Source organism: Somniosus microcephalus, chromosome 21 (assembly GCF_052327205.1).
Source record: "Somniosus microcephalus isolate GS21.2 chromosome 21, FLI_Smic_1.0, whole genome shotgun sequence".
NCBI lineage: Eukaryota > Metazoa > Chordata > Chondrichthyes > Squaliformes > Somniosidae > Somniosus > Somniosus microcephalus.
Genome location: NC_141007.1, coordinates 60901506 through 60918715, shown reverse-complemented (window position 1 = coordinate 60918715; position 17210 = coordinate 60901506).

Genomic DNA, 17210 nt, shown 5'->3' with positions numbered 1-17210 from the left:
AGATCGGAGGCCAGAGGCAGGAAGAGATCGGAGGCCTGGGGTGGGGGGGGGGGCGCGGGGGTTGGTGCGGGAGGTGTGCAGGAAGGGAGAGATCTGAGGGGTGGTCGTTGGGGGTGTTGAATCCATAAATCTTAAGGTATGGTGTTCTTCAATAACTAGACGGAGGCTGTAGATTAACAATCAACAGGTGTTTACTGGAGGAGGGTAGTCTAAAGACTAACAGTACAGATGCCTGCTCAAGGCTTATATACAGGTGTGGTCACTGCCGGTACTACAGTATACAGGAGCTGTAAAAGTAGTTCTCTCTTAAAGGTACATACACTACAATTCCTCCCCTTTTAGATTAACAGTACCCATAACATTCAAATAACAGTTAACACTTTAACATGCACATTTAACTGAAAGAGTCCATTTATAGATTCAGTCTTTGGGGCGGCTTCCTGATCCTTTCTGGATAGCGCCTTTCCTGAGTGTCTTGTTCTTGGTGCGGAGGCGATTCTGGCCCCCTTTCGTCGGTTAGTTCATCAGTTTCCGCTGCTACTGTTTCTGGGGTAGATGCTACTGGTATGTCGGGTTCATCCCCAGGTACGCGAGACATGGGGTAGACTCGTTCCTGTGACGCTAGGATCTGGTCGACGTGGCGTCTCACAATGTTCTCCCCGACATCCACTGTGTACATTAGTGGCCCCTGCCGTGTGCATATCATTCCGGGTTGCCATTTCTCTGTTCGGTAGTCGCGGGCCAAGACTGGTTGTCCTACATTGAAGCTCCTTGTCGGCTTCTCATTGATGTGCTGGAATTACTTATCCTCAACATTTCTTCGCACATTTGGTCTGAGCAAATCCAGACGAGATCTCAACCTTCGGTTAAAGAACATCATGGCCGGGGTCTGGTTGGTAACTGCATGTGTCGCATTTCTGTAGGCTAACAGGAAATTGTCCACCTTATGCTGTAGTGGAATGTCATCATCGCACATGGCCCTTATTGCCTTTTTAAAGGTTTGTACGAACCTCTCAGCCAATCCATTTGTGGCTGGATGATACGGGGCGGATGTGTAATGCCTTACCCCATTCCTTCTCATAAATTTCCGAAACTCTTCGGACACAAACTGTGGTCCGCTATCAGAGCAAATCTGCTCTGGCAAGCTGTTCCAGGCAAATATGGTCCGTAGGACTGCAATCGTTTTCTCTGTAGTGGTGGAGGACATTTTGATCACCTCAGGCCATTTCGAGTGCACATCCACTGCTATTAAGAACATTGAGTCCATGAATGGACCAGCAAAATCAATATGCACCCGTTGCCATGGAGAGGAGGGCCACTCCCATGGGTGTAGAGGGGCATGTGGTGGTGCATTTTAGTCCTTCTGGCATCCTGAACAGCTCTTTGTTAGGTCCTCAATTTGTTGATCCATCCCCGGCCACCACACATAAGCCCTAGCAAGGCTTTTCATTTTTACCCCTCCCAGATGGCCTTCGTGAAGCTCATTGAGCACTCTCTCCCTTAACTTGGGTGGAATTACCACTCGGGATCCACACATCACTGTCCCCTGGCATACTGACAACTGTTCTCTTCTGGATGAGAATGCTGGCAACAGTGAGTCGCCATGTGTTGGCCATCCCTTCACCGTCAAATCATATACCCGAGACAGTGTCGGATCATTTCGGGTCTCCTCTATATCCGCGTTAATTACTGGCAAGCGTTCAATTATCGACGAATAAAATATTTCGATAGGGTCCACTGCTGGTGCTTCCTCTACAGTAGGCAGTGGCAGGCGTGATAGCCCATCAGCGTTTCCATGCTGTTTCATGCCCTTATACTCTATTTCATATTGGTTCGCCCCTAGAAAAAGGGACCATCTTTGTAGCCGTTGTGCAGTCATCACCGGAACGCCCTTCTTTGGATTAAAGATGGAGACAAGTGGTTGGTGGTTGTTGTGTATGTACCTTTAAGAGAATAACTGGTCTCAGACTGCAGTACCGGCAGTGACCAACCCTGTATAAAAGGCGCTAGAGAGCCTCTGTCTGTTTAGTTTCACTATTGACTTCCACCAGTAAAGACTTGTTTGTTTTCACTCCTGCTGGTCCGTGTCTCAATCATTCACGGACTTAACACTGGCGATGAGTAAGAAACGAACTTACCTGCAACTCAGCAGCACCTCAGACAACGTTGTTGAAGGTCGGAGCCAGAAGAAAGAAAAAAAAAAAAAAAAATAGAGTCCAAAGAAACTCGTGAAACGGGCGTCGACCGTCAATCATCGGTTTGAAAACTTGCAGGAGAGACTGTCCAGAGCCAGGCTGGGTTCCTCGGTCTGTGGTTTCCCAGCTAATCGGGCTGGTGGCAGGTAGTGCTCTGATCCTTCCTGGGCTGCGGCAGGCTGAAGCTCGATCGGGTGGCTTTTCAACGGGGCCGGGCAGCGAGTCGGGAAGCAAAGAGAGAGAGAGAGGGTGGAGCACACAGGGCGCGGCCAGTGCTTCGAAGCCGGGCAGCGTTCGGACCTAAGAAGAGGGAGGGAAGTGTCCCAGAGGGTCCGCTCCATGACGGGAAAATAATAAAAGAAAAAGAATCAATATTTAACGCGCAAGAAACCGTGGAAAGCAGCACTAACAACAGCGGGGAAGAAGGCAAAGCGCGGGAGGTGCCATTTTGTTAAATCAGGGAAGAAGGCAAAGCGCGGGAGGTGCCATTTTAGATTTGCAAGATGCCGAAGACTGGCTGTATCACTGCTTTTGATAATACATTAGAGGACTGGACCACGTATGTGGAAAGAGTCGAGGTATATTTCGAGGCAAACGAAATAGCGGAGGGGAAAAAGGCATCGATATTGCTAAACTTAATGGGCGCTAGAACGTACAGCCTATTGCGGGACCTGATTACTCCAGCCAAGCCGAAGGCGAAGAGTTTTAATGAAATTGTTGCTGTCCTACAGGAACACTTAAACCCTGCACCGCTGTTGATAGCAGAAAGACTTAAATTCCACAGGAGAACTCAGCACAAAGATGAGAGCAATGCTGAGTATCTTACGGAACTACGCAAGCTATCAAAGCACTGCCAGTTCGGAGCAGGACTGGCAGATACCCTACGGGACAAATTTGTCTGTGGACTCCTGAGTGAAGGATCACAGAAGAAGTTACTCTCAGAAAAAGAGCTGACGCTAGATAAGGCTTTCAGCGTGGCAGTATCATATGAAGCAGCAGCCAGGGGAGCTGCAGAAATTCAACAGAAACCACAGGAATACGGCACCCACGAAATGACACAGGGATTTGCAAAATGTTATCGCTGCGGCAGAACTAACCATGACCAGAAGGACTGCTGGTCCAAAGACAAAATATGCAGACAATGCGGGAAGATTGGACACATTGCACGAGTTTGCAGGTCTGGGAAGAAGACCAGCGACAACAAAAAGGCTACTAAGGAACCGTACAAGAAAGTACAAAAGATGACGGACAGTAGTTCCGAAGACCAGATGACCGATAGTGAATCCGAGAACAGGAGGCTAAGCTGTCTCAAACTTCACAATGTAATCGCAAAAGAGGATCACCAAACCATTTGGGTCACCCTCAGGATAGCAGGGTCCCAAGTTAAAATGGAATTGGATACAGGATCAGCGCTAACCGTCATGAATCGACGAGACTACGAGCGGCTATTTTCACACATACCCTTGAGAGAGACATCCATCGTCTTGACGACTTATACGGGGCAAAAGGTATACCCCAGAGGAAAAATAAGGGTGCCTGTCGAATACAATGGCAAGAAAATACGGAAATTGTATCTCTACATACTGCCAAATGGTGGACCACCATTATTGGGACGGGAATGGATCAGGAAGATAAACTTAGATTGGCATTCCATTCATGCAATGACGGTGGACGGTAAAAAAGATGAAGACGTCACTCCTGGATGATTGTCAACAATCTTTGCTAACGCCAAAGAGGTATTTCAACAAGAACTGGGCACGCTTAAAGGCGTAACCGCCTTGATAAAAATAGAAGAGAATGCAGTTCCCAAGTTTTTCAAAGCAAGACCGGTACCATATGCAATTCGCCCAGCCGTCGAGGCAGAGCTGGAGAATCTGGAGAAGGCGGGCGTGTTGTCTAAGGTCGACTGGTGCGAGTGGGCGACACCCATCGTTCCTGTCATGAAGAAAACGTTAAGCAATAAGTCCGGAGAGCCAAGGAAGATTCGCATCTGTGGGGATTTCAAGGTGACGGTGAACCCTGTCCTTCACACAGTACAATATCCTCTTCCAAGGATAGAAGGCATCTTCGCCTCACTGTCTGGAGGGAAGCGTTTTCCAAAAATTGACCTAGCACAAGCATATTTGCAGATGGAGGTTGAAGAGTCCTCTAGGAAGTATCTCACGATAAACACTCACAAAGTCTTTACCAGTATCATCGATTGGTATTCGGAGTAGCATCGGCTCCGGCAATATGGCAAAGAGCGATGGAACAAGTCCTGCAAGGGATTCCGGGGACTCAGTGTTACTTGGACGACATCCTTGTAACAGGTGAAGATGACAGTGAACACCTTAACAACCTAGAACAGGTGCTCACTAGATTACGGGAACATGGGCTGCGAGCCAACCGCCCCAAGTGCGAATTTTTTAAGAAACAGATATCGTATTGTGGCCACGTGATTGATGAAGAGGGGTTACATAAGTCCCCTGACAAAATTGAAGCTGTTGTTAAGGCCCCAGCGCCTGAAAATGTGTCGCAACTGAGGTCATTCCTCGGGTTGGTGAATTACTATCATAAGTTTTTGCCGAATTTGTCGACAATTCTGCACCCACTGAACGCCCTGCTACGAATGGGGGTAGCATGGAAATGGAACGATGATTGTAAGCGTGCTTTTCAGAAGAGTAAGGACTTAATCACTTCAAGGGAAGTATTGGCTCACTACAACCCAGCACTGCCAATCAGGCTGGCGTGTGATGCATCTCCCTACGGCATTGGGGCGGTACTGTCACATAAATTCCTTGATGGTTTAGAGAGGCCGATAGCTTTTGCGTCACGCTCGTTAACTTCTGCCGAGCGTAACTACGCCCAGATTGACAGAGAGGCCCTCAGCCTAGTGTGGGGGGTGAAGAAGTTCAATCACTATCTGCACGGTCAAAAATGTACTCTACTAACCGATCATCAACCTCTTGTCTCCATTTTCAACCCTCAGAAGGGCGTACCGATAATGACGGCACAACGGCTGCAGAGATGGTCCCTTTTCCTAGGGGCACACCAATATGACATCGAGTACAAAGGAACTAAACAGCATGGAAATGCTGATGGATTGTCACGCCTACCGTTGCCGACGGTGGAAGAAGAAGACCTTGCAGTGGATCCAATGGAGTTATTCCACTCGACCATAGTCGAATGTCTCCCTGTGACGAATGCAAACATAGAAAAGGAAACACGGAATGACCCGACACTATCACGGGTCTATGATTTAACGGTGAAGGGATGGCCAGCACATGGTGAACCACTGCTGCCAGCATTCTCGCCGAGAAGAGAACAGCTGTCAGTGTGCAGAGGAACCTTGATGTGTGGATCCAGAGTAGTAATTCCACCTAAGTTGATGGATAGAGTACTCAATGAGCTTCATGAGGGTCATCTGGGTGGGGTAAAAATGAAGAACTTAGCCAGAGCGTTTGTGTGGTGGCTGGGAATCGATAGAGAAATCGAAGAGATGACCAAGAGCTGTGCAGGATGCCAGAAGGTCCAAAACGCCCCACCACAAGCTCCTCTGCATCCATGGGAGTGGCCCTCATCTCCATGGCAAAGGGTGCACATTGATTTTGCTGGTCCCTTCATGGACTCGATGTTTTTAATTGCAGTGGATGCACATTCAAAGTGGCCAGAGGTAATAAAAATGTCCTCAACCACCACGGAAAAAACTATCACAGTTTTGCGAACCATATTCGCCAGGAATGGGCTGCCTGAACAGATTTGCTCTGACAATGGACCACAGTTTGTGTCTGAAGAGTTCCGGAGGTTCTTAAAGAACAATGGCGTTAAGCATTACACATCTGCCCCATATCATCCAGCCACTAATGGATTGGCCGAGAGGTTTGTCCAAACATTCAAGAAGGCTATCAAGGCAATGTGTAATGAAGATATACCCCTACAACACAAGGTGGACAACTTCTTGTTTGCCTACCGGAATGCGACACATGCGGTTACCAACCAAACTCCAGCCATGATGTTCTTCAATCGAAGACTACGATGCCGCTTGGATTTGGTTAAGCCAAACGTCCGAAGAGATGTGGAGAACAGGCAGTTTCAGAATATGAATGAAAGGCCGACCAGGAGTTTTAAGATAGGTCAACCAGTTTTGGCCCGGGACTACCGCACTGAGAAATGGCAGCCAGGAACAATTTGTACACGACAAGGGCCTCTCATGTATACCGTGGACGTTGGGGAGAGCATTGTAAGACGCCATGCTGACCAGATTCTAGAGTCACTGGAAAACATCAACTCCACACCACGATCTGATACACCTGGTAATGAAATTGACGTTCCAATTGCAGCTACCGCAGAACCGGTAATATTGGAAGCAGATGAACCAAACAAAGACATTGATCCCGACGCAACATTGCCCGAAGAACCTGATACCCCAAAGAGGCGTTATCCAGACAGAATCAGGAAGCCTCCTCAAAGACTGAACTTATAATTGCTTAAACTTAGCCAATGTATCTAGCAACAGTAATTGTGATTGTAATTCGTTATCATGTAGTTGTTAAATGAATGTTATGTACTGTTTATCTAGAAGGGGAGGAATTGTTGTGTATGTACCTTTAAGAGAATAACTGGTCTCAGACTGCAGTACCGGCAGTGACCACCCCTGTATAAAAGGCGCTAGAGAGCCTCTGTTTGTTAGTTTTCACTATTGACTTCCACCAGTAAAGACTTGTTTGTTTTCACTCCTGCTGGTCCGTGTCTCAATCATTCACGGACTTAACAGTGGTCAGTCAGCAAGGTGAACTTCTGCCCATGCAGTTAGTGGTTGAATTTTTTTACTCCCCATACTAGGCTGAGGGCCTCCCTGTCAATCTGGGCGTAGTTGCGCTCGGCTGAGGTTAGTGACCGAGACGCAAAGGCTACTGGCCTCTCCAACCCGTCTGGGAATTTGTGCGACAGCACCGCTCCAATGCCATAGGGTGATGCATCACACGCCAACCGAATTGGTAGTGCTGCGTTGAAATGGGCCAACACCTCTTTTGATGTGATCAATTCTTTGCACTTCTGGAAAGCTCGTTTACATTCGTCATTCCACTTCCATGGTACCCCCTGTTGCAGTAGGGTGTTCAGTGGGTGTAATACTGTAGACAAATTTGGTAAGAACTTATGGTCGTAGTTCACCAGCCCGAGGAACGACCTCAGTTGTGACACATTTTCTGGTGCTGGAGCCTTGACTACTGCCTCAATCTTTTCAGGGGACTTATGTAACCCCTCTTCATCAATAGTGTGGCCACAATACGAGATCTGCTTCTGGAAAAACTCGCACTTGTGGTGATTAGCTCATAGCCCATATTCCTTTAATCTAGTGAGCACCTTCTCCAGGTTGGCGAGGTGATCACTGTTATTTTCGCCCGTGACCAGGATGTCGTCCAAATAACACTGGGTCCCTGAAATCCCTTGCAGGACTTGATCCATTGCCCTTTGCCAAATAGCCGGTGCCGATGCTACCCCGAACGCCAGCCGGTTGTGTTGGTAGAGACCTTTATGAGTGTTGATCGTGAGGTATTGTTTCGAGGCTTCTTCTACCTCCATTTGCAGGTACGCCCGGGCCAGATCAATCTTAGTGAAGCGTTTACCTCCAGATAGCGAGGCGAAAATATCTTCAATCCGTGGAAGTGGATATTGTACCGTGTGAAGGACTGGGTTCACTGTCACCTTAAAATCCCCACAGATGCGGACCTTCTTTGGTTCCCCAGGCGTATTACTCAACGACCTCTTCATTACAGGAACGATGGGTGTAGCCCACTCGCTCCAGTCCACTTTGGACAGTACTCCTGAACGTTCCAAACCTTCCAGCTCTGCTTCGACGGCTGGTCGGATCGCATAAGGCATCAGTCTGGCCTTAAAAAACTTTGGGCTTGCATTTTCCTCTATTTTAATCGTCGCTGTTATGCCTTTTAGTGTTCTGAGTCCCTCCTGGAACACTTCTTGTGCGTCAGTTAGCATTTTTGACAGTCGTCCAGGTGTGACGTCATCATCCTTTTTGGCCTCAACCTTCAGTGCCTGTATGGAATGCCAATCTAATTGTATCTTCCGGATCCATTCACGTCCTAGTAGTGGTGGTCCTCCATCTGGCAATACATATAGGTCCATTTTTGGTATTTCCTGGCCTTTGTATATCACGTTCACCTTTATTTTTCCTTTGGGGTAGACTTTTTGCCTCGTGCACGTCTTCAAGACAATCTCTGTAGCTTTCAAGGGTATATGTGAGAATAGCCGCTTGTCGTCCCTTCGGTTTATGATTGTTAGGGCTGATCCTGTGTCCAATTCCATTTTCACTTGGACTCCGTCTATCTTGAGTGTGACCCAGACAGTCTGGTGATCCTCCATTTTGATTACATTATGTAGTTTCAGACAACCCAGCTCCTTGCTTCCGGAGTCTGTATCACTTTTCTGTTCGTCTGAACTACTGTCCATCACCTTATGTACCTTTTTGTACTTCTCCTGTGGAGATTTCTTGCTGCTGGTTTTCTTCCCTGACCTGCAGACTCTTGCTATGTGTCCTGCTTTTCCACACTGTCTGCACACTTGGTCTTTGAACCAACAATCCTTCTGGTCGTGTGTTGTTCTGCCGCAGCGATACCACTTCCCTGCTCCATATGACATTTCATTGGTGCCATATTCTTGCGGTCTCCGTTGTATCTCTGCAGCGCCCCGTGCGGCTGCTTCATGTGATACTGCCATGTTGAAAGCCTTGTCCAGCGTAAGATCCTTTTCTGATAGAAGCCGTTTCTGGGTTCCTTCACTTTGAAGCCCACACACAAACTTGTCCCTTAACGTATCTGCTAGTCCCATTCCAAACTGGCAGTGTTTCGATAGCTTGCGCAGGTCCATTAAATACTCAGCATTACTTTCGTCTTTCTGCTGGTTCCTTTTGTGGAACTTAAATCTTTCTGCTATCAGCAGTGGTGTGGGGTTTAAGTGGTCCTGTAGGATTTCCACTATGCTTTTGAAATGCTTATCCACTGGCTTCTCTGGGGTTATTAGGTTTCGCAGTAAGCCATACGTTTTTGCACCCATGGAATTCAACAAAACCAGTGCTTTCCTGGCATCTGGCACTTCATTCGCCTTGCCGTACACCTCAATGCGTTCCACATATGTCGCCCAATCTTCGACTTCATTGTCGAACGCAGTGACACTGCCACACTTCGGCATCCCTGGGTGTGGTTAGACTTTCTAAAATGGCGTCTCCCGCGCTCTCCCTTCTTCTCCGCTGGCTCAAAATGGCGTCTCCCGCGCTTTCCTTTCTTCCCGCGCTCGCCCTTCTTCTCCGCTGCGGCTTCAAAAATGGCATCTCCCGCGCTTTCCCTTCTTCTCCGCGGCTCAAATGGCGCGCTCTCCCTTCTTCTCCGCGGCTCAAATGGCGTCTCCCGTGTTCCCTTTCTTTCCCCGCGGACGCTGCTCCGCCCTTGAGCCCTGGCTGCGCTCTGCGCATTCTCCTGTGCGCCTCTGTCGTTGCCGCCGCTCGGTCCTGAACCCCGGCTGTGCTTTACCCTCTCTCTCTTTTTGTTTACCATCGACGCCGCTCGGTCTTCAACCCCCGGCTGCGCCCTGTGCGCTCTACCCTCTCTCTTACCCCGTCGACGCTGCTCGGCCTTTTCTGTGCCGTCGGTCGGCTCCAGCCGCCGCTGTCCGGGAAGGGTCTGCGCTGTACCTGTTGCCAGTCTGTTGCTGGATCGTCGTGGCTGGAGAACCAAGCCCAGCTCTCAACAGCCTCCCCTGCGATGTTCACTCTCTCTGCCGGATGACTGGGCGGTTGCTCGTGGTCGACGCCCGTGCTTCTGGCCTCGACTTTCTTCCACCGTCCTCCTGGAGCGAATCCTTGGAAGGAAATGCAAAGTTGCAGGTAGATTCGAATCGACCTCGTCGCCACTGTTGAATCCGTAAATCTTAAGGTATGGTGTTCTTCAATAACTAGACGGAGGCTGTAGATTAACAATCAACAGGTGTTTACTGGAGGAGGGTAGTCTAAAGACTAACAGTACAGATGCCTGCTCAAGGCTTATATACAGGTGTGGTCACTGCCGGTACTACAGTATACAGGAGCTGTAAAAGTAGTTCTCTCTTAAAGGTACATACACTACGGGGGGACATCATGGCTTTGGGGGGAGATCGGATTGCACTGGGGGAAACAGCCAATCGTGGTGAGGGAGCAGGTTACCGCGGTAGGCCGGGGGGAAGCACCCCTATTCCTCTTGGCCCACAAGCAGTGCTAGAAAGGCACTTACCTTAGAAAGGATCCAGCAGTCCTCACCTTCCTTCAGCTGCTGGGTTTCCCGAGGCCCAGGAAACCCGGCCGGCCCAGTGTTAAATTTAAACTGTAGGTAAAATCTGAGGCATGCAGCCCCATTAAAATGAGAGACCCGCCTCCTGGGAGCGGGTTGGTTGCCCGCCTCCCTTGCCACCTCCGTTAAAACTGGAAGTGGGCGGGCTTGAAGTGGGTTGGGTTCAGGTTTGAGATTTTTGAAACTTTTACATCCCACCTGACCCCAACACACATGTTTTTGGGGGATAAAATTCCCCTCAATAATGTTTCAGGTCAATTCTAATTGTGCTCTATCAATAAATTTTAAAGCCTTATCAGAACGTCTGTAGACTTGTACTTCACGATTCTGGCTATTTAAGATAACAATGTATATGATTTGTTCATTGTTTATCCCCACATTGTCTTGATACTGAAGGGAAGAGTCTACTGTGTCTCCCAGATGCCTTTCTATAATTCCTATTATTATTCTCTTCAGTGTACACTTATGTAAATGTTTGCTCAATATGCAACATTCATTTTTAATATCCACAGTTCAGTAACTAACATGAACAAGGTTAAAGGGTATGTTGTGAAATTCTGGGCCGGGGGAGTGTAATAACAATGACCCACTGAATGCTCTGTGGACTAAGCAATGGTTTTAGTAAAGAACTTTATAGACCGAATGATATAACGGGCCAGATATTCCGATCCCTACGGGTGTGTACGCGCTGTGTGCACACCTGTAGGGACATCAGAAATGCTGGTTCTGGGCATGCCAAGCGCATGCGCTGAAAACCGGCATTTCCGATCTGTCAAGAATGCGCTTGACAGATCGGACGCCTGCCCTGGAGAAGGGCCTCTGCGGGGGGAGAGTTCCGCTTTCTGGAGAACCTCCGTCCGCAGAAAACCCTTAGAAATCTTACGCCTGGTAAAAGCAAGTGTAAGGCCTGCTTTTACTAGCATAAGAGTCGAAAAAAGTATATATATTTTTTCACTCATTTATCATTTAAAAATACTTTAAAAAAGGTAAGTTTATTTTTAGCCCTGTAAAAAACTTTAATTATTTTTTTCAAAAAATTAAATGTTTGTTTAAAATATTTAATTTATTGTAATTTCAACTCATTTTAAAAATGTGATTTAAAAAAAATTTATTTAATATTTTACAGTGTTTTTAGGGTGATCTCCATTCATATATTTGACAGGTCTATCTGTCAAGTGTATGAAGGGAGATTCCCTTCTCCTATTGGCTCCCCATGGCCCACGTGATCCCAGGGATGCTTGCGAACCGCCTGCGCCTCTGGGATACGTGGACCCTGCGCATTTCGAGTTGACAAGGCCCAGGAGCGGAAGTATCCGGACCTCGGAAGCCCTCAGGTAAGTCCGTAGATTTTTTCCAGATCGGAGGCCTCCACACGTGGGAAGCCTCCAATCGGAAAATATGGGCCATTGTGCAAGGAGTTCCATGGACTAAATGCATTGTGCAGGACAGTTTCATAGATTGAAGTTTGCATTCTGCTGAGGGGCTTCACAGAGTTAATAGTGAATTGTCCTTTCCATTGAAGAGGGTATTGCAGTGGGCAATTCCACGAAACCAATAATTTTCTATACAGGGAGCTTCATACATTCAACAGTGCTCTACAAGGGAAGCTCCACCGAAACAGCAGGGGCTTAGTGTAGTTCTACAAACTGTACGGTGCTTTGCTAAAGAAAGTCATAATGAGCTGCGCTTCATAGAGAATAATTCCACGGAACGCAATAAATTTTTACAACAGGCTCAGGCTGGACCACAAACAGCATTATGAAAAGAAATTCTAGGAGGTTAACTTTACCTCAATCTTATAAACACTGAGTCACCCTAATCACGCCAACAGCTGTGTGAGGCTTTCTCCTTGTTTCACAGATATAGTGTAAATATTTTTTGATAAACATTTTCCCGCCTCAAGCAGATGAGGCCCGATTTTCAGCTGTTTCTACAAAGCCGCAGACAGGGCAGAGCTTCCTAACCACACAGGGCCGAATATTTATTTTCTTTTTTTTTCTTTTCGGGATCAGGATTGTTTAAGATTTGTTTGCTCTGGAACAAAAGAAATGGCTGTCAGATGTGTGGGGAAGAACTTTCTGTTTACCAGTGTACAAGGCGAGAGCGCGCTGTCAATCCCGCTTGTCATCCCTAGCCTTATGTGGCACGCTGTCAACGAAGAGATGCAGAAACACTATTTCTTCCTGCGCAGAGTGCCAAAGAGCTAGCAAAAATACAGTGCAGACCGCAGCATAAAATATTCATGGTTTAACTCTTTAATGTACAGGGGCTTACTGCGAATGGCTTGCTTCCTGGCAGTACCACCATCTGGGGCAGGTGCTAGAGCAGGAATTCTGAACCGATTGATGCTTATCAAATAGACAGGTTCACCGGTATTTTTATTCCTATCTGCCTTGCTAGTTTAAAGTGAACTTTTCTATTTTCATAACGAACACTTGTATTTTTTTTTAGTTGTTCACAGGATGTGGGCGTCGCTGGCAAGGCCAGCATTTATTGCCCATCCCTAGTTGCCCTTGAGAAGGTGGTGCTGAGCTGCTTTCTTGAACTGATGCAGTACTTGTGGTGACTTTGATACAATCTGAGTGGCTTGCTTGGCCATTTCAGAGGGCAGTTAAGAGTCAACCACATTGGTGTGGATCTGGAGTCACATTGGCCAGACCGGGTAAGGACAGCAGATTTCCTTCCTCTAAAGGACATTAGTGAACCAGTTGGGTTTTTACAACAATCCGATTGTTTCATGGTCATCATCATTACTGACACTAGCTTTTTTTTAAATTCCAGATTTATTTAATTAACTGAATTTAAATTCCCCAGCTGCCGTGGTAGGATTTGAACTCACGTCTCTGGATTAGTCCAGGCCTCTGGGTTACTAGCCCAGTGACATTACCCCTATCGGACATTACATGCTACCGTACCCCTATTGTAGTCTGAGGTTTTTATTTTAACACAAAAGCACGCACTTTCTTGTTGTTTCCAACTGATTCATCATTTTATTTTAGTGACCGTGGGGGTGAAATTCACCTTGGTCGGAGACGCATTAAAAAAGCGATAGCGAAACGGCTACCCCTTTCCACAAGAAAATGGGACGGGGTGTAAAACAGGCTGTTAATTCATGATTATCCGTTTTGCGCTACCGTCCAAGATTAAACTCACCCCTATTTTTCAACAGAGCTATGTTTATTTTAAATCTGATCAATGAAATACAACACAATGTACTCTTCCCCTCCCCCACCATTCCTCTTCAGAAGAAGAGGACTCGTGCTCAGGTATAATTCCACACTCACCCTCCCTCTCACCTGCCCAACTGGATAGTCTTCATGTAAATCCATACAGTGAATGCCCGCAGGGTATTCAACGGTGAGGGTATCATAGCTAAGCTGACCCTGTCCTTTTTCAACACCCTGTGCACTTTCCATTAAGGTTCAGGAGTCACTGGGTAGTGCCTTCCATACATGCCCTGTCCCAGGGATATTCCAGGACAGGCCTTATCCCAGGGATATTCCTGTACAGCCTTATCCCAGGGATATTCCTGTACAGGCCTTATCCCAGTGATATTCCTGTACAGGCCTTATCCCAGGGATATTCCTGCACAAGCCTTATCCCAGGGATATTCCTGTACAGCCTAGGCCCAACCATCTTCAGCTGCTTCATCAATCATCTTCCCTCCATCAAAAAGTGAGAAGTGGGGATGTTTGCTGATGACTGCACAGTGTTCAGTGCCATTCGCAATTCCTCAGATAATGAAGCAGTCCGTGCCCATATGCAGCAAGACCTGGACGACATTTAGGCTTGGGCTGATATGTGGCAGGTAACACCAGCTTTTCCACTTTCTCCAACAAGCGAGCATCTAACCACTGCCCCTTGACATTCAATGGCATTACCATTGCCGAATCCCCCAACATCAATATCCTGGGGGTCACCATTGAGCAGACACTTAAACTGGACCAGTCACATAAATACTGTGGCAACAAGAGCAGGTCAGAGGCTGGGTATTCTGTGGCGAGTGTCTCACCTCCTGACTCCCCAAAGCCTTTCCACCATCAACAAGGCACAAGTAAGGAGTGTGATGGAATACTCTCCACTTGCCTGGATGAGTGTAGCTCCAACAACACTCAAGAAGGTTGACATCATCCAAGACAAAGCAGCCCGTTTGATTGGCACCCCATCCACCACCTTAAACATTCACTCCCTCCACCACCGGTGCACCGTGGCTGCAGTGTGTACCATCTACAAGATGCACTGCAGCAACTCAGCAAGGCTTCTTCGGCAGCACTTCCCAAACCCACAAACTCTACCACCTAGAAGGACAAGGGCAGCAGGTGCATGGGAACACCACCACCTCCACGTTCCCCTCCAAGACACACCATCCTGACTTGGAAGTATATCGCTGTTCCTTCATCATCGCTGGGTCAAAATCCTGGAACTCCCTCCCGACCAGCACTTCACCACACGGACTGCAGCGGTTCAAGAAGGCAGCTCACCACCACCTTCTCAAAGGCAACTAGGGATGGGCAATGAATGCTGGCCTTGCCAGTGACACCCACATCCCATGAACGAATAAAAAAAAATCCTGTACAAGCCTTATCCCACGGATATTCCTGTACAGGCCTTATCCCAGGGATATTCCTGTACAGGCCTTATCCCAGGGATATTCCTGTACAGGCCTTATCCCAGGGATATTCCTGTACAGGCCTTATCCCAGGGATATTCCTGTACAGGCCTTATCCCAGGGATATTCCTGTACAGGCCTTATCCCAGGGATATTCCTGTACAGGCCTTATCCCAGGGATATTCCTGTACAAGCCTTATCCCAGGGATATTCCCAGTCAAGCCCTGTCCCAGGACACTCTTATTGTAAGCCTTGGTTGATTTTTCCCTTCCCTTTCCCAGATACACTGAGGCTAATTGTCGCACTCTATTGCCATCCTGCCTGGGAGCAGCTAATTCAGCACAGACCACAAATTGAATCTGGGGCCTTCCTTGGACTCTCCGGCTTAGTTTCACACCAGACAATGCGGCTATCAACTGGGGCTTCAGGGAACCATGCATCAGCTCATTGCCCAATGTCCCAATTATTGTATTTTAACACCTTTTGCTGCACAGTTCACACTGTAGAGTTATGTTCTAGTCATTTCAGATTAACCACTCATCTGGCAACACCAGCAGTAATTTGGACAGAAGGTTTCCTCTTCCTAGTCCTGGTTAATCACACACAACTGATGTTTTTAAGACCTGACGACTTTTTAGGACAGATGTAAATTAATTTTATTAAGGGGTGTTGGTGATCTGAGACTAACTTTGTATTTTCTCCATTAGTCTACAGTTTTATAGTTCTTTTGCAGCATAATAAGATGGATGCATACTCCAATTTATAGCTCTCTGAAGATTACTGTTCCGCTTAACTTGGCAGTCTAACACTTACAAAAACCTTAGTGAGAGCAGGCGCTGCTATAGTCAAATAATTATCATACTGCTGTTTTTACATAGTGTTTGTTGAGTGTTTACCACCCTGTTTGAGATGTAGCTCAATTAGTGTATTAATTATGGTGTTTCCTACAGAGTTTGAAATGATAGCTGTATCAGTGTATTAATTATTGCACTGTAATTTATATAGTGGAGCCGAGTTTTATGTCCGGCCAGTGCCCCAGCATAAGTTAGGCAGTGCGTTGTTTGCACATACCCTACTGGACGTTTACTGAACCTCATTGTATTCCATGGTTCATGATTTGCATGAAGCTGAGCAAGCAGCAGGCACGATTCATGCCTCCGATTTGGTGCTTGAAAATTAGACGCGGGAATCTGTGTGCTGTTGCCACTCTTAAAAAGTGCAAACAAAGCCCTGGGGTTCATTTCTAGAGGAATAGAATTGAAAAGCAGAGAAGTTATGTTAAACTTGTGTAGAACCTTGGTTAGATCGCACTTAGAGTACTCCGCACAGCTCTGGTCTCCATATTATAAAAAGGATAGAGAGGCACTGGAGAAAGTGCAAAGAAGATTTACAAGGATGATACCAGAACTGAGAGCGTACCGCTATCAGGAAAGACTAAACAAGCTGGGCTCTTTTCTCTAGAAAAGAGCAGACCGAGAGGTGACCTGAGAGAGGGCTTTAAATTTATGAAGGGCTTTTGATAGGGTAGACATAGAGAGAGTCCAAAACTAGAGGCCATAAATATAAGATAGTCACTGATAAATCCAATAAGGAATTCAGGAGGAACTTCTTTACTCAGAGAGTGGTGAGAATGTGGAACGTGCTACCACATGGAGAGGTTGAGAAGATTAGCATAGATGGATTTAAGGGGAAGCTAGATAAGTACATGAGGGAGAAAGGAATAGAAGGGTATGTTGAGAGGGTGAGATGAAGTAAGGTGGGAGGAGGCTCGTGTGGAGCATAAACACCGGCGTAGACCTGTTGGGCCGAATGGCCTGTTTCTGTGCTGTAAAATTCTACGTAATTCTATGTAAAGCTGAAAGGGGCAATAGTATTTTTCTGTAATTTGCTGCTAATACCCTGGATGTAGCACAACTGTCTGTGAGAAGTTGTGGCAGTGGCAGCTTGTCGCGGTTTGAAGTGGGGCCTGTGGTAATTTTACTGCAGCGAGTGCAGCGGAGGAGAGACATCCTTTTTTCCCCTCTGAAAGCTGTCTGGTCAGCTGAAGAGTGGATCAGGAAACTTGGCATGAGTTGTGTAGGATGACATGTG